Source organism: Pseudophryne corroboree, chromosome 5, assembly GCF_028390025.1.
Source record: "Pseudophryne corroboree isolate aPseCor3 chromosome 5, aPseCor3.hap2, whole genome shotgun sequence".
Classification (NCBI taxonomy): Eukaryota; Metazoa; Chordata; class Amphibia; order Anura; family Myobatrachidae; genus Pseudophryne; species Pseudophryne corroboree.
In genome coordinates this window covers 494,908,676-494,927,984 of record NC_086448.1, presented here as the reverse complement: position 1 = coordinate 494,927,984, position 19,309 = coordinate 494,908,676, and positions in this window count along the sequence as shown.

The following is a 19,309-nucleotide window of genomic DNA, read 5'->3' as shown; positions in this document are numbered from 1 at the left end:
CATAATTTCAGCGACAGGGTCTGCCACACGACTGTGGCTGAAATGACTGGTTGGTTTTAGAGATGAGCGGGTACGGTTCGTCGAGATCTGAACCCCCCCGAACTTCACCTATTTTACACGGTTCCGAGGCAGCCTCGGATCTTCCCGCCTTGCTCAGTTAACCCGAACGTGCCTGAACTTCATCATCCCGCTGTAGGATTCTCGCGAGATTCGTATTCTATATAAAGAGCCGCGCGTCGCCGCTATTTTCACTCGTGCATTGGAGATTGTGAGCAGTATATAGTAGGACAGGGCAGCATTTTGGTGACCAGCAGTATACATATAGTACAGTACAGTAGGCCATTGCTGTATCTTGCAGCTCTGTGTCAAGTATACTATCCATATCTGTGCTGCATTATTGTGAGCAGTATATAGTAGGACAGTGCAGCATTTTGGTGACCAGCAGTATACATATAGGGGGTAATTCCAAGTTGATCGCAGCAGGAAATTTTTTAGCAGTTGGGCAAAACCATGTGCACTGCAGGGGGGGCAGATATAACATGTGCAAAGAGAGTTAGATTTGGTTGTGGTGTGTTCAATCTGCAATCTAAATTGCAGTGTAAAAATAAAGCAGCCAGTATTTACCCTGCACAGAAACAAAATTACCCACCCAAATCTAACTCTCTCTGCACATATTAAATCTGCCTCCCCTGCAGTGCACATGGTTTTGCCCAACTACTAACAAAAATCCTGCTGCGATCAACTTGGAATTACCCCCATAGTACAGTACAGTAGGCCATTGCTGTATCTTGCAGCTCTGTGTCAAGTATACTATCCATATCTGTGCTGTATTATTGTGAGCAGTATATAGTAGGACAGTGCAGCATTTTGGTGACCAGCAGTATACATATAGTACAGTACAGTAGGCCATTGCTATTGATATATTACTGGCATATAATTCCACACATTAATAAATGGAGAACAAAAATGTAAACTAGGGAAAGATCAAGATCCACTTCCACCTCGTACTGAAGCTGCTGCCACTAGTCATGGCCGAGATGATGAAATGCCATCAACGTTGTCTGACAAGGCCGATGCCCAATGTTATAGTAGAGAGCATGTAAAATCCAAAAAACTAAAGTTCAGTAAATTGACCCAAAAATCAAAATTGAAAGCGTCTGAGGAGAAGCGTAAACTTGCCAATATGCCATTTATGACACGGAGTGGCAAGGAACGGCTGAGGCCCTGACCTATGTTCATGGCTAGTGGTTCAGCTTCACATGAGGATGGAAGCACTCATCCTCCCACTAGAAAAATGAAAAGACTTAAGCAGGCAAAAGCACAGCAAATCACAAATCCTCAAGGAGAGTCCAATTGTGTCGGTTGCGATGCCTGACCTTCCCAACACTGGACGGGAAGAGGTGGCGCCTTCCACCATTTGCAGGCCCCCTGCAAGTGCTGGAAGGAGCACCCACAGTCCAGTTCCTGATAGTCAAATTGAAGATGTCACTGTTGAAGTACACCAGGATGAGGATATGGGTGTTGCTGGCGCTGAGGAGGAAATTGACAAGGAGGATTCTGATGGTGAGGTGGTTTGTTTAAGTCAGGCACCTGGGGAGACACCTTTTGTCCATGGGATGAATATGGCCATTGACAATCATGCCTGGTCAAATTACAAAAAAAAACACCTCTTCGGTGTGGAATTATTTTAACAGAAATGCAAACAACAGGTGTCAAGCCGTGTGTTGCCTTTGTGAAGCTGTAATAAGTAGGGGTAAGGACGATAACCACCTAGGAACATCATCCCTTATACGTCACCAGGAGCGCATTCATCAGAAGTCATTGACAAGTTCAAAAACTTTGGGTGACAGCGAAAGCAGTCCACTGACAGTGACAACTAAATCCCTTCTTCTTGTACCCAAGCTCCTGCCAACCACACCACCAACTCCCTCAATGTCAATTTCCTCCTTAGATAGGAACGCCAATAGTCCTGCAGGCCATGTCACTGGCAAGTCTGACGAGTCCTCTCCTAACTGGGATTCCTCCGATGGATCCTTGAGTGTAACGCCTACTGCTGCTGGTGCTGCTGTTGTTGCTGCTGGGAGTCGATCGTCATCCCAGAGGGGAAGTCGGAAGACCACTTGTACTACTTCCAGTAAGCAATTGACTGTCCAACAGTCCTTTGCGAGGAAGATGAAATATCACAGCAGTCATCCTGCTGCAAAGCGGATAACTCAGGCCTTGGCAGCTGTGTTGGTGTTAAACGTGTGTCCGTTATCCACCGTTAATTCACAGGGAATTAGATAATTTTTTGAGGTAGTGTGTCCCCGGTACCAAATACCATGGTATTTGGTACTGGGGACACACTACCTTAAGCAATTCCAAAAGTCCCTTTGAACTAACACCGGATACCGGACGCACGTCTAACACCAACATAGTAGTCAAGGCCTGAGTTATTCGCTTTGCAACAGGATGACTGCTGTGATATTTCATCTTCCTCGCAAAGGACTGTTGGACAGTCAATTGCTTACTGGAAGTAGTACAAGTGGTCTTCCGACTTCCCCTCTGGGATGACGATCGACTCCCAGCAGCAACAACAGCAGCGCCAGCAGCAGTAGGCGTTACACTCAAGGATCCATCGGAGGAATCCCAGTTAGGAGAGGACTCGTCAGACTTGCCAGTGACATGGCCTGCATGACTATTGGCGTTCCTGGAGGAAACTGACATTGAGGGAGTTGGTGGTGTGGTTTGCAGGAGCTTGGGTACAAGAGGAAGAAGGGACTTAGTTGTCAGTGGACTGCTTCCGCTGTCACCCAAAGCTTTTGAACTTGTCAATGACTTCTGATGAATGCACTCCAGGTGATTTTTTTTGTATTATGGCCAGGCATGTTAATGGCCTTATTCATCCCAGGTGTCTCCCCGGTTGTCTGACTTAAACAAACCACCTCTCCATCAGAATCCTCCTTGTCAATTTCCTCCTCAGCTCCAGCAACACCCATATCCTCATCCTGGTGTACTTCAACAGTGACATCTTCAATTTGACTATCAGGAACTGGACTGTGGGTCCTCCTTCCAGCACTTGCAGGAAGCGTGCAAATGGTGGAAGGAGCCACCTCTTCCCGTCAAGTGTTGGGAAGGTCAGGCATCGCAACCGACACAATTGGACTTTCCTTGGGGATTTGTGATTTATAAGAATGCACAGTTATTTGCTGTGCTTTTGCCAGCTTAACTCTTTTCATTTTTTTCATTGCTTCCGTGCTCATGTGAAGCTAAACCACTAGCCATGAACATAGGCCAGGGCCTCAGCCGTTCCTTGCCAATCCGTGTCATAAATGGCATATTGCCAAGTTTACGCTTCTCCTCAGAGGCTTTTAATTTATATTTTTAGGTTATTTTACTGAACTTTTGTTTTTTGGATTTTACATGCTCTCTACTATGCCATTGTATTTGACATTGGGCATCGGCCTTGGCAGACAACATTGATATCATTTCATCATCTCGGCCATGACTAGTGACAGTGGCTTCAGCACTAGGTGGAAGTGGATCTTGATCATTCCCTATTTTACCCTCCACATTTTTGTTCTCCATTTTTTAATGTGTGGAAATATATGCCAGTACAGGTTGAGTCTCCCTTATCCAAAATGGTTGGGACCAGAGGTATTTTGGATATGGGATTTTTCCGTATTTTGGAATAATTGCATACCATAATGAGATATCATGGTGATGGGACCTAAATCTAAGCACAGAATGCATTTATGTTACATATACACCTTATACACACAGCCTGAAGGTCATTTTAGCCAATATTTTTTATAACTTTGTGCATTAAACAAAGTGTGTCTACATTCACACAATTCATTTATGTTTCATATACACCTTATACACACAGCCTGAAGGTCATTTAATACAATATTTTTAATAACTTTGTGTATTAAACAAAGTTTGTGTACATTAAGCCATCAAAAAACAAAGGTTTCACTATCTCACTCTCACTCAAAAAAGTCCGTATTTCGGAATATTCCGTATTTCGGAATATTTGGATATGGGATACTCAACCTGTAATATATCTGGTAATAGATGGCAGTAATGTCTGGAATTAGATACCACTAGATAGATAGCAGATAACCACTGTGACTGGAATAATGATGACCTATGCACAGTGACAGGACACTACCAAGTACAGCAGCAAGATGCTGCACAAGGCACTGGACTTTTAGTCACCACAATGCAGCACTGGTACTGAGCACAGATATTGAGCACTGTTCAGGATACTAGAACTGACACTGGGCAGCGAGAACAGCACTGGACTACTGTACTGTACTGTACTACTATATACTGGTCACCACAATGCAGCACTGATACTGAGCACAGATATTGAGCACTGTTCAGGATACTAGAACTGACACTGGGCAGCGAGAACAGCACTGGACTACTGTACTGTACTACTCTATACTGGTCACCACAATGCAGCACTGATAGTGAGCACAGATATTGAGCACTGTTCAGGATACTAGAACTGACACTGGGCAGCGAGAACAGCACTGGACTATTGTACTGTACTACTATATACTGGTCACCACAATGCCGCACTGATACTGAGCACAGATATTGAGCACTGTTCAGGATACTAGAACTGACACTGGGCAGCGAGAACAGCACTGGACTATTGTACTGTACTACTATATACTGGTCACCACAATGCAGCACTGATACTGAGCACAGATATTGAGCATTGTTCAGGATACTAGAACTGACACTGGGCAGTGAGAACAGCACTGGACTACTGTACTGTACTACCATATACTGGACACCACAATGCAGCACTGATAGTGAGCACAGATATTGAGCACTGTTCAGGATACTGGAACTGACACGGAACAGCAAGATACAGCAATGGACTACTGTACTGTACTACTTTATACTGGTCACCACAATGCAGTACTGATACTGAGCACAGATATTGAGCAATGTTCAGGATACTAGAACTGACACTGTGTTATGAACCACAAGCAGTGGTTCATTCCTGTTTGCTTTCCGTTTATGTATTTTGTACTATAGTTCTGCTCGCATGCCAGGATTTCCATTGCACTGGTTTAGAAGACTGTTGTTGGCCGCCGGTGGTGAGTCGGTGTAATTTCAGCCTGTTTCTATGTGTTTAGCCTCACCTGTCTGATAGTTGATCATTATGTGGTGAGTCTCTGTACTGCAATCTGGCTCTTGTCTGTGTTACTCTCACCTGTAGGTATTTGTCCATTACAGTGTGCCTGGTCTCCAGCCATCCTGATTGGGGTGTGTTCCCTTATTACCTAGCTAGCTATGCAGTTCTGAGCTGGTGATAGACATTCTGTTAAGATACCTGTATGTTCCTGATTAGTGTCTTGTCCAGTATTGCATCTGTGTCCCTGCCCTGTCTGATACTGGAATCCTGTGTACTCAGCTCTGTCAGAGTCCGGAGCTTCTTGTGAGCTGCTTCCTGTCCTGGAGCATTCCTGTCCTGAAACCCAGTGATTCTGTCAACCTTTGATCCATTAGTCCTGTGGTATTGCCTGTTCCTGATCCAGTTATCCTGTGTCTTGGTGTCCTCTGGCCTGTTGTCGGAATCCCGCCTTGCCCTCCGGTTCTGTGAGCCTGTGTCTGCGGCTTTGGGGGTTCTTGTCTGTCCGCCTGTATTCACACCGGTTTTGTGAGTAGCGGCTTTGCCGCATCTTACGGCCTTGGCCATAGCTTCTTGTTATATTTGCTTTGAATTTTCTGCAGAGGGTTCTGCATATGCTGTCATCGCCGGTATACAACAGTATTGTGTCTGCGTGTGGACAGCATTGCATTTGTTGTCGTTTGTCTTGGCGGCTGAGCCGCACATACTTTTGTTTAGAGTTATGGAGTTGTTTCAGGTTTTAGTTAGAGGTTCCCCTTGTTATTGCCCCGTCTCAGTTTACGCCTTGTCTCCAACTAAGACCGGGGGCATCGGAGTTGGGCAGACTTAATCCGCCCTTCAAACGCAGCTGCCGTGGGCCCAAGCAAACAAGGTCTCGCAGGCGTAGACTGACCACGAGGGTGAGACAACGGAGTCAGAGCTTCAAGGGGTAACTGCTGAACTTTGCCCTTATTACAGCATTACGTTCCTGTACTTGGAGCTTGTCCACCTTGTTCCCTGAGTACCGAGTACAGTGAACGTAACATTATCACCAGCCATACAACAACAAAAAAAGAAACAAAGCTAAATTGTAGTTTTTTATTTTTTTAATCCAGTCCAGTGTTCAGTATCCAGTACGGTGTTCAGTATCCAGTCCAGTGTTCATTATCCAGTCCAGTGTTTAGAATCCAGCTCAGTCCTGTCTTGTCTAGTTCAGAATCCAGCCTAGTCTTGTCTTGTCTAATTCAGAATCCAGCCCAGTCTTGTCCTGTCTTGTCTAGTTCAGAATCCAGCCTAGTCTTGTCTTGTCTAGTTCAGAATCCAGCCTAGTCTTGTCTTGTCTAGTTCAGAATCCAGCCCAGTCTTGTCTGTCTAGTTTGAAATCCTCCTATGCCTACTATGCAAGCCCTGCAGGCATCTCTCTCAGCCCTGAACTCTGCTTTCAGTGCTTTGAGACATGAGCGGCTGGAAGTTTTGCAGCAATCCTTAAATCAATTGCAAAACCTTCTGACCAAAATTTTGCTTATCTTGCCAGAGTACATCTATCTCTAAAGAGACTCTTGCTCACAATATGGTGACAAGAGAATCCTCAGGTTCGGTTGGAGAGAAAATGTTTAAAAGTTTTCTGCGGCCCAGGCTCTCAGAAGAGGAGCATCTGCGTCACAGAAACTTAAATTTATCCCTGAATTGTTGGGGTTTAGGCCACTATCTGCAGACCTGTGAGTTGTGCAAGCCAAAGTGTGGCGACAAGTCCTACCCTCTGGCCAAGTTGAGTCAGGATTTAAGACCTACTCCTGTCTCCACTGTGGCAGAGGTACTTGTCACAAAACCCACACTAAAAAGCACTCTGTCCTATAATTGGGGTCCTTGGGCTAGGGAGCCCCATTATAGATTCAGGAACCAAAGGAGAATGTTTCTCTCCACTCTTGACTTTCCTGTTGAATCAGAGTTGCAAATCCCGGTAGTGGAATCTCAGTGTCCTGAAGCGGTGCCCGATGCCCAGGGTCCTGGAGTAGTGCCCAATGCCCAGGGACCTGGAGTTGTGCCCGATACCCAGGGTCCTGGAGGGGTGCCCAATGCCCAGGTTCCTGGAGGGGTGCCCGATGCCCAGGGTCCTGGAGTGGTGCCCGATGCTCAGGGTCCTGGAGTGGTGCCTGATGCTCAGGGCCTAGGAGCGGTGCCCGATGCTCAGGGCCTAGGAGAGGTGCCCGATGCTCAGGGCCTAGGAGCGGTGCCCGATGCTCAGGGCCTAGGAGGGGTGCCCGATGCTCAGGGCCTAGGAGCGGTGCCCAAAGCTCAGGGTCAAAGAGGGGCATTGAATGTAATAGCTCAGGTGTCAATCCCAGAAGGGGTCTTAGAAGCTTTTACCCCAGGTAGGGACTTTAAAGGCACAACCCCAGAAAGGGTATCTAGAGCCATAGCTCCAGAAGGGAACTCGAGAAGTACAACCCCAGAAGGGATCTTTGAAGCTATGTCCCCAGGTGGGGTCTCGAGAGGCACAGCCCCAGAGAAGGGTCTAGAGGTCGCTTCCCCAGGAAAGGACTCAAGCGGCATAGCTTTAGTGGAGGTTCTGAAGGTCATAGCTTCAGCAAAAGTCCCAGAGGTCATAATCCCGGGAGAAGTCTCGATAATTATCGACTTAGAGAGGGAGCCCGACAGTCCGGTCCCAGAGAGGGAACCCGACGGTCCGGTCCCAGAGAGGGAGCCCGACGGTCCGGTCCCAGAGAGGGAACCTGACAGTCCGGTCCCAGAGAGGGAGCCCGACGGTCCAGTCCCAGAGAGGGTGTCCAAGGTGCTGACCCCAGAGGGGTTCCTGAAGGCCACTGCCCCAGCGGGGTTCTCAAAGGCCACTACCCCAGCAGGGTTCCCAAGGTCCACTGCCCCAGTGGGGTTCCTGAAGGCCACTGCCCCATCGGGGTTCCTGAAGGACACTGCCTCAGCGGGGTTCCCAAAGGCCACTGCACCAGCAGGGTTCCCAAAGGCCACTGCCCCAGCAGGGTTCCCAAAGGCCACTGCCCCAGCAGGGTTCCCGAAGGCCACTGCCCCTGGTGGGGTTCAATAAGTCACTGCCCCTGGTGGGGTTCAGAAAGTCACAGCCTCGAGTAAGGTCTGTAGTGACTTGGTCACAGTGAAGCACTCCAGCCAGTCAGTACAAAAATCACAGCCTATTGCCATTGCTACTAGGTGTGCTTTCCTGTCTTCTCCCCACAGGAATTCTCATAAAGATTCAGTACCTAGGGGAATGGAACCAATGTATGGTCTGTTTTCAGATTCTGAAACTGATAAGATTTCTTATGTGCCTGGGCATTCTAGTAGAAAAGGGAAGAATCATCTGACTGCAAGACCTATATATTTTGAAGCAGGCACAGGGGAAAAAGAAAAAGAAGAAAAATAAATAATTGCTGACTCTTGCCTTGTTAAAAAAAAAGAGATTTTTTTTTTCTTGTTTTGTGTCCAGTGGCCACCGTCAAGGGGGGAAGGGGGGGGGGGGGGCACTGTTACAAGCTGTTGCCAGAGCTTGTTTCTGTTTCTTGTCATTGTCTTTTTTTTCCGGTGTCAGGTTTTTTAATGTATCCCTTGTGTTGGAAAATCTATTTTTTGGGGTCCGTTGATTGACCCCTCCTCAAGGGGGGGGGGGGGGGTACTGTTATGAGCCACGGCAGTGGCTCTTTCCTGTTTTGCAGTTTGGTTATGTATTTTATGTTGTACTTCTGTTTCTATCCGGAGTCCACCCTTAAGGAGAGGGTACTGTTATGAACCACAAGCAGTGGTTCATTCCTGTTTGCTTTCCGTTTATGTATTTTGTACTATAGTTCTGTTCGCATGCCAGGATTTCCATTGCACTGGTTTAGAAGACTGTTGTCGGTGGTGAGTCAGTGGTGAGTCGGTGTAATTGCAGCCTGTTTCTATGTGTTTAGTCTCACCTGTCTGATAGTTGATCATTATGTGGTGAGTCTCTGTACTGCAATCTGGCTCTTGTCTGTGTTACTCTCACCTGTAGGTATTTGTCCATTACAGTGTGCCTGGTCTCCAGCCATCCTGATTGGGGTGTGTTCCCTTATTACCTAGCTAGCTATGCAGTTCTGAGCTGGTGATAGACATTCTGTTAAGATACCTGTATGTTCCTGATTAGTGTCTTGTCCAGTATTGCATCTGTGTCCCTGCCCTGTCTGATACTGGAATCCTGTGTACTCAGCTCTGTCAGAGTCCGGAGCTTCTTGTGAGCTGCTTCCTGTCCTGGAGCGTTCCTGTCCTGAAACCCAGTGATTCTGTCAACCTTTGATCCATTAGTCCTGTGGTATTGCCTGTTCCTGATCCAGTTATCCTGTGTCTTGGTGTCCTCTGGCCTGTTGTCGGAATCCTGTCTGCCCTCCGGTTCTGTGAGCCTGTGGCTGCGGCTTTGGGGGTTCTTGTCCATCCGCCTGTATTCACACCGGTTTTGTGAGTAGCGGCTTTGCCGCATCTTACGGCCTTGGCCGTAGCTTCTTGTTATATTTGCTTTGAATTTTCTGCAGAGGGTTCTGCGTATGCTGTCATCTCCGGTATACAACAGTATTGTGTTGGCGTGTGGACAGCATTGCCTTTGTTGTAGTTTGTCTTGGCGGCTGAGCCGCACATACTTTTGTTTAGAGTTCTGGAGTTGCCCCTAACTCTGTTTCAGGTTTTAGTTAGAGGTTCCCCTTGTTATCGCCCCATCTCAGTTTACGCCTTGTCTCCAACTAAGACCAGGGGCATCGGAGTTGGGCAGACTTAATCCACCCTTCAAACGCGGCTGCCGTGGGCCCAAGCAAACAGTCTCGCAGGCGTAGACTGACCACGAGGGTGAGACAACGGAGTCAGGGCTTCTTAGGGGTAACTGCTGAACTTCGCCCTTATTACAGCATTACGTTCCTGTACTTGGAGCTTGTCCACCCTGTTCCCTGAGTACCGAGTTCAGTGAACGTAACACACTGGGCAGCGAGAACAGCACTGGACTACTGTACTTTACTATATATACTGGTCACCACAATGCAGCACTGATAGTGAGCACAGATATTGAGCACTGTTCAGGATACTAGAACTGACATGGAGCAGCAAGATACAGCAATGGACTACTGTACTGTACTACTATATACTGGTCACCACAATGCAGCACTGATACTGAGCACAGATATTGAGCACTGTTCAGGATACTAGAACTGACACTGGGCAGCGAGAACAGCACTGGACTACTGTACTGTACTACTATATACTGGTCACCACAATGCCGCACTGATACTGAGCACAGATATTGAGCACTGTTCAGGATTCTAGAACTGACACTGGGCAGCGAGAACAGCACTGGACTATTGTACTGTACTACTATATACTGGTCACCACAATGCAGTACTGATACTGAGCACAGATGTTGATCACTGTTCAGGATACTAGAACAGACACTGGGCAGCGAGAACAGCACTGGACTTCTGTACTGTACTACTATATACTGGTCACCACAATGCAGCACTGATACTGAGCACAGATATTGAGCACTGTTCAGGATACTAGAACTGACACGGAGCAGCAAGATACAGCAATGGACTATTGTACTGGTCACCACAATGCAGCACAGATGCTGAGCACAGATATTGAGCACTGTTCAGGATACTAACTGACACGGAGCAGCAAGATACAGCAATGGACTACTGTACTGTACTACTATATACTGGTCACCACAATGCAGCACTGATACTGAGCACAGATATTGAGCTGATATTTAGCTGATATTGGGCTATTCAGGCAGAGAACGTAGCCACGTCCTCTCCGCTCAATCTACAATGCACGAGTGAAAATGGGGGCGATGCTTGGCTCTTTATATGGAATCCGAATCTCGCAAGAATCCGACAGCGGGATGATAACGTTTTGCCTCGTTCGGGTTATGCGAGTAAGGTGGGAAGAACCGAGGCTGCCTCGGACCTGTGTAAACCATGTGAAGTTTGGGTTGGTTTTGGATCTCGATGAACCGAACCCGCTCATCTCTAAAATATATACACACACAGACAAACCCAAAATTTACAATTTAACATAGCAGCAAGATAAAAAAAAATACAGCCTGTGCCAGCTTACTTTACTACCTTTCGTTTCCTCACCCAAACTCTGCTTGATCCACTCCTTCCGGGTAGCCTGCGCATCCATCCACTGACTAAGCCGCAAGCTGCTACTTCATGCCATTTGACAACTGAGCCGTTGCTCAGCTGTCCTGTCCTTCATGCAACGCCAGTGCCACTGCTGATAAGTTTCCAGGGCAACCAATGAGGAGACGCAGGGTCCGGGAGTGCGGTTCTGCAGATCGGATCGGTAACACAGATCCAAACTGTGGCAGGCGAGGCGACGGGGGGCCCTTTTAGAAAAGCTGTCTCTGGTGCCAGTGGTATTGTGACCATACTGTACCATTTAAATTTAAAAAAAAAATACAAATTCAGCACTTACCTAATAACACTGCAAACTGTAATTCATCTGAAATCAGGGAATGTTAGTTCAAAAACATTGCAATAGTTTGTGAAGCTGACCAGCCCCTTCATGCATACCTCCCAACATGACCCTCTCAAGGAGGGACAAAATGCTCTATTTCTGGACTTCCCTCTTAATGTATGATTGTCATCACCTGTGGTGAAACACCTTTCTGATTAATTCACCTGTTCAAAACAGGTGCTGGTGATAATAGATTAAGTGTAGGGCCACACATAGCGGCCAAGCGGGTCCCGCTGAATGGGACCCACTTGGACGGGAGGGGGGTTCTGTGTTCACACGGATCCTGTTCTGCGGGATGCCACAGAACAAGATCTGGCCAGTGACACACAGAATTTCAGTGGAAACACAGTGCAGCGCAGCCGCACTCTGTGAACACATACATTAAAATGTATGTGTTCACATTGAAATCCTGCCATCCTGTCATCCGGTCTGACCGCAGCATGCTGAGGTCGGATCCGGCAGTGGTGGGATTGCCTCACGTGTGATTGCCTGCATAGGCACCCTTGTGCAGGCTGTTTGCGACCAAGAGGGTCCCGCTGAACGGGACTTGCTTGGGCGATATGTGTGGCCCTACCCTAGGAGGAAAGCCCAGGAGCAGAGCATTTTGTCCCTCCTGGAGAGGGCCATGTTGGGAGGTATGCTTCACAGCCATTCCCTTTTGGTCAGTTCCTATATTCACTTTCAAAAATATGAGCATTGCTCTTAAGGTGCATACACATAGTGCAATATGTGCTTGTGATTTTGACTATATAGTCAAAATCATAAGAAAAGTTAGCACATATCGCACCGTGTGTACACAGCTTGCAATACTGATGCGTTGTCCCATGGGGTCAATGTCACAAGAAAAGTAGACTGTGCAGGCAAGGTAATTGTACAATCTATTGCATATCGCATGTGTTTCCAGTAGTGGTCGATATTTTCTTGCTATACCTATCTATGTCATCACAGCCACTCCCCACCGCCCATTTTGCTTATTCCCTGTGCGGAAGCTGACAACAAACATCGGCAGTGTGCTGTTGGAGGGAGTCAACAATTTTTAGGTGAGTATTCTGCCACTCTACACCACCAATGACCATATGGGAAGGCACATGGGGACAGGGGGCATGAGGGCATAAATAGTGGGCTGCATATTGAAGTGCCACTGTACACCCCCAATGTTTATGGGAGGCATATGGAGACAGACTGTGTACTTTGCTGCATTTCTCTTTATTTATGCCACTGTGCACCGCCAATGTTTATGGGAGGCACATGGGTACAGGGGCTTGTGTACTGGGCTGCATTTCTCTATATGCCACTGTACACAATTTTGTGTAATGGGCTTAACAGTGTGGATAAATGTGTAGTGGTGTTTTATATATGCATGTACATTACACTTATACTTTGTCTTTAAATTGTGTTCTTTATTTTTCCCACAGATATGTCTTCAGATGAACGCCAATTCTGGACTGGAATTATTAACCTCTATCATGAAAATGAGTGCCTGTGGCATGAAAAAGCGTGGACTATGCCAACAGGATAAAGAGGAATCGCGGATATGACCAGCTTATCAGATACAGTAGAGCCCGGGAACAGTGCTGCCAACCTAAACTGGGCAAAGAAGAAGGTAGCAAATTTTCAAAGTATTTTTGAAGAAGCACAAGAAGTTAGTGGATTTGCAACGATCAGGAGCCTAGACGGATGAGGTCTACAAGCCAACGCTGTGGTATTATGACCTCATGAAGTTCACCTTGGAACAAAAGCCAAGGAAAAGGTCACAGAGTAGTCTAGATCCAGAGTCTCCTATTCTCATTGAAGAGGAGGCATCAGAGAGTCTGGATTTGGTAAGTACACACACATTTGTATTGTATTGTACCTACACATTTTTACATAGAGTTAATTTCTGTTTTGTTTTATATTGCAGGATCTTACTCCGGGGCTGGAAGTGGAGACTTCCACAAGCAAGGCAACTGAAATGGTTGACCTGGTGGACATACCAACTCCAAAGCCACGTCCTCCAAAACAGTGGAGGACATCTAAAAAGGCCACTTCTGTACTATCCAGCTCACAACAGTTTTTCAACATGCTGAGGAGGTTTTTCATAGGCCCCAGGATGTTGAGCAAACATTTGGAAATTATATAGCAGCGGAGATGAGACAGACTTCAGATCATCAAAAGAGGATCTACAAGCATTTGGTACTTTATGCTACCTTACGCGCCACCGACCAAACTCTTGTCGATGAGTGTGAGATAGTGCCACCTGCCTGACTCCCAAATGTGCCCCCACCCACCTTCCCACATCACCAACCCATGCAGTATGCACTAGGAAACCCTCCTGTCAGGACCCACACAGCCCACACCCTCCTCCAAGTCCAGCACATAGTCCAGTGTCATGTACTCAGACATGCTGAGTACATAGTCCTCTGTATTAGTTGATCTGCACTTTTTAATTTATAATTATTTTTTTTACCCCGGTTTTATAGTTGTGTTGGAAAAACTGTTGTTGACCTTATCCTAGTCTCTTGCTCCAAGTGAACTGTATGGAGGTCTTTAGTACCACAGCGTTGGTTTCATGATCTCATTGTCCCAGACTTCTGATTGTTGTGATCTATGCATTCCTTGTGTTCCTTCTAAAAACACTGTTTGGAAAGCACTTTATCTTCTTTACCCAGTGTATGGTGGCAGCACTGTATTTGGCTCTACGGGATCAGTATGAAATACCTCCAATCAAAATCCCGACGTTCAAAATCCCGACACCAATTGACCGATGGTCAAAATCCCGACAAGATCAAAATCCCGACATGGACAAAATACTGACATTTAAAATACCGACAAGGTCAAAATACCGACATGTAAAATGCCGACAGGTCAAATACCGACATGCAATTTTTTTGTTGTTTTTTTGTGTGAATGTCGACATAAGTTAACATGCTGCGCTCGCCATGCTTCAGGCACGGTGCCTCGCTGCGCTCGGCACACTATTATATTCCACCTCCAGGTCCACTGGGATGGTAAAGTATGAACAAGTCGGTTTCAATGAAAAAAATCATGAAAAACTCATGTCGGTGTTTTGACCTGTCGGCATTTTACATGTCGGTATTTTGACCTTGTCGGTATTTTAAATGTCGGTATTTTATCCATGTCGGGATTTTGACCATCGGTCAATTGGTGTCGGGATTTTGAACGTCGGGATTTTGATTGGAGGTAAACTGACTGCATCCCAGCTCTACTGTATCTGTTATTCTATGGGATATGCCTGATTCCTCTAATGTGTACTGTTGGCATAGTCCTTTCAAAAAAGGCACTTGTTCTCGTGATAGAGTCAATGAATCCAGTCTAGAATTGATGTTGAACATTTTAAAATGTTAACGTTTTTAAAGTTTAAAAAAAAAATTGTGCTGTGTTTTTCTTACTTAATGGTTGTTAATGATATTGTAATTTTTTTTTATAAGATATTTGTTTAGACATCACAGGGTCTGCAAATCTGTACGGAAACCATGCATCATTTCATATTTGCTGCTTATTCCCCAAACACAACCATTTTCAGAGAATAGTTACAAATATTAAGTACCGTATATACTCGAGTATAAGCCGACTTTTTCAGCACATTTTTCTATGCTGAAAAAGACCCCCTCGGCTTATACTCGAGTGAGGGAGTTTGAGTGACAAGTTTGGCCTGGCAGCCTGGATGACAGATAGATTTGCCAGCCAATCTTACGGAGGTGAGGGTGGAGCCTCTGGTGAGTGGCGAGCGGCTTTATGTATATGTGTGTGACTGAGGGAGGGTGGGTACGCCCCTGGACAGCGTCCTCCTGCAACTCCCTCCATCAGGAAGGAAGACATTGCCGCCATGCCCAATGCCGCTGTCTTGGTAAGTGTGAGCTGCTCCGCAAGCTGTCAGTCAGTGCAGGGTGAGCTGAAACGCGTGTCGCGGGCCGCAGCCCGTCCCGCGGGTCCCGCCGCCTGGGAAGACATCGCCTCCGCTGCCGCCTGCTGCTCTTGGTCTTTCACTCACCAAGCAGGCTGTCAGGGCAGGGTGAGCTGAGCTGTGGTGGAGCTGTCCGCAACTCCCGCCGCCCGGCCCGGGAATACATTACCGCCGGTCCCGGGCCCGTCGCTGCCCGCAGTCGGTGTGTTAGAGATGGTGCAGAGTCTGTCTGGGGGGGCACTGGCTGCTAAACACAGACTGACTCTCACTCTTAGTCAGTCTGTGTGTAATATGCAGTCGCCGTCCGCGCGGAGCAGGAGCTCCATACTGTTTGTGTGTGCACTGCAGCACTGTGTTACATCATGTGAGACTGTCAGTCACAGCCCCTAATGCAGTAGAATTAAATGTACTGTTCATGTTTTTTAATATCTATGTGGCCTTTATCTTGATTAAATGACACTGGGGGCATATGTGTTTCTGGCACTATGGGGGCATGTTTTTATCTGGCACTCTGGGGGTATAGCTGTCACTGGGGGTATATGTGGCACTGGGGGCACAGCCCTAGCAACAAGCATTACCCCCTGGCAACAAGCATAACACCTACCGCATGAAAACCCTGGCAATGAGCATGACACTCTGAGCATGAAAACCCCTGGCACCGTGCATTTCCCACACTAGGCTTATACTCGAGTCAATCATTTTTCCCATTTTTTTGTGGTAAAATTAGGTGCCTCGGCTTATATTCGGGTCGACTTATACTCGAGTATATACGGTATCTCCCAAATGTAAGTAGAAGGGACTGCAGCAGGTATCTCCCATACTTGTTGCAATCCCTCCTATTCTGCCCACAGAAGCATCCCCAGGGGGATTACAGATGTGCGGCGGACACTTTTCGGGTTTTCTGTTTTGGTTTTGGATCTGGATCTCCATTTGTGTTTTGGATCTGGATTGGTTTTGCCAAAACCACCATTTCGGGTTTTGGTTTTGGATCTGGATTTTTTTGAAAAAAACATAAAAACAGCTAAAATCACAGAATTATTTTTTTTAATCCTACAGTATTATTAACCTCAATAACATTAATTTTCACTCATTTCCAGTCTATTCTGAACACTGAACACTTCACAATATTGTTTTTAGGCCAAATTTGCACCGAGGTCACTGGATGACTAAGCTAAGTGACACAAGTGGACGGCACAAACACCTGGCCCATCTAGGAGTAGCACTGCAGTGTCAGACAGGATGGCAATTCTAAAAACTAGGTCTCAAACAGCACATGATGCAAAGAAAAAAACAAGAGGTGCAATATTGAATTGCCCTTGGGCCCTCCCCCCCACCCTTATGTTGTATAAACAGAACATGCACACTTTAACAAACCAATAATTTCAGCGACAGGGTATGCCACATGACTGTGGTTAAAATTATTGGTTTGTTTGGGCCCCCACAAAAAAAGAAGCAATTAATCCCCCCACCCAAAAAGAAGCAATTCATCTCCCCTTGCACAAAATGGCTCTATAGATGCAAGAAGTCGTCCTCGTCCTCATCCTCATCCTCTGATTCCTCTACCCTTTCAGCGTGTACATCCTCCTCCTCCTCACAGATTATTAATTCATCCCTACTGGAATCCATCATCACAGGTCCCTGTGTACTTTCTGGAGGTAATTGCTGGTAAATGTCTTCCTGGAGGAATTTATAATTAATTTTGATGAACATCATCATCTCCACATTTTGTGGAAGTAAGCTCCTACGCCGATCGCTGACAAGGTGACAGGCTGAACTAAACACTCTTTCAGAGTACACACTGGAGGGGGGGGCAACTTAGGTAAAATAAAGCCAGTTTGTGCAAGGGCCTCCAAATTGCCTCTTTTTCTTGCCAGTATACATACGGACTGTCTGACATGCCAACTTGGATGCTGTCACTCACATAATCCTCCACCATTCTTTCAATGGTGACAGCATCATATGCAGTGACAGTAGACATTTCAGTAATCATTGGAAGGTTCTTTAGTCCAGACCAGATGTCAGCACTTGCTCCAGACTGTCCTGCATTACCGCCAGTGGGTGGCCTCGGAAATGTAAACCTTTTCCTCGAGCCCAGTTGCTGGAGAAAATGAAGGATGAGCTGTTGATGGGTCACGTTCTGCTTGAGTTGACAGCTGTATCCCCAGCAGGTATTTGAACCTCGGCAGACCTGTGTCTGCTGAAAAGAGAGATACAACGTAGTCTTTAAACCTAGGATCGAGTACGGTGGCCAAAATGTAGTGCTCTGATTTCAACAGATTGATCTGGCAAAGCAAATGAAGGGCTCCATACACAAGCCCCACATACTTAGCGGAATCGCTCCGTCTTAGCGCCTCCTTCAATTTCTCCAGCTGCTTCTGCAAAAGCCTGATGAGGGGAATGACCTGACTCAAGCTGGCAGTTTGTGAACTGACTTCAAGTGTGGCAAGTTCAAAGGGTTGGAGAACCTTGCACAAGATGGAAATCATTCTCCACTGCGCTTGAGTTAGGTGCATTCCCCATCCTTTGCCTATATCGTAGGTGGATGTATAGGCTTGAATGGCCTTTTGCTGCTCCTCCATCCTCTGAAGCATATAGAGTGTTGAATTCCACCTCGTTACCACCTCTTGCTTCAGCTGATGGCAGGGCAGGTTCAGGAGTGTTTGATGGTGCTACAATCTTTGGCATACTGTGGCTGAATGCCGGAAGTGGCCCTCAATTTTTCAGGCCACTGACAGCATCTCCTGCACACCTCTGTAATTTAAAAAAAAATTCTGCAGCACCAAATTAATTGTATGTGCAAAACATGGGATGTGCTGGAATTTGGCCAGATGTAATGCATGCACAATATTGGTGGCATTGTCCAATATCACAAATCCCCAGGAGAGTCTAAGTGGGGTAAGCCATTGTGCAATAATGTACTTCAGTTTCTGTAAGAGGTTGTCAGCAGTGTGCCTCTTATAGAAACCAGTGATACACAGCGTAGCCTGCCTTGGAACGAGTTGGCGTTTATGAGATGCTGCTACTGGTGCCGCTGCTGTTGTTGCTGCAGGAGGCAATACATCTACACAGTGGGCTGTCACAGTCATGTAGTCCTTAGTTTGCCCTGCTCCACTTGTCCAAATGTCTGTGGTTAAGTGGACACTGGGTACAACCACATTTATCAGGACACTGAGGGCACTTTTCTTAATGTCCCTGTACAGTCTGGGAATCGCTTTCCTAGTGAAGTGGAATCTAGATGGGATTTGGTACTGGGGACACACTACCTCCATCAACTGTCTAAATCCCACTGCACCAATGGTGCATACCGGATGCACATTTAACACCAGCATAGCTGTCAAGGCCTCAGTTATCCGCTTTGCAACAGGATGACTGCTGTCATATTTCATCTTCCTCGCAAAGGACTGTTGGACAGTCAATTGCTTAGTTGAAGTTGTACAAGTGGTCTTCCGACTTCCCGTCTGGGATGACGATCGACTCCCAGCAGCAACAACAGCAGCAGCGGCAGCAGCAGCAACAGCAGTAGGCGTACCACTCAAGAATCCTCCATAGGAATCCTGGATAGGAGAGAACTAGTAAATTATGCCTGCAGGACTACTGACGTTCCTGACTGGGGAGGATATTGACATTGAGGGAGTTGGTGGTGTGGCTTGCAGGAGGTTGGGTACAAAAGGAAGAAGAGATTTAGCTGTCGGTGGACTGCTTACGCTCTTACCCAAAGTTTCTGAATTTGACAATGACTTATGATGAATGCGCAGCAGGTGATGTATAAGGGAGGATGTTCCTAGGTGGTTAACATCCTTATC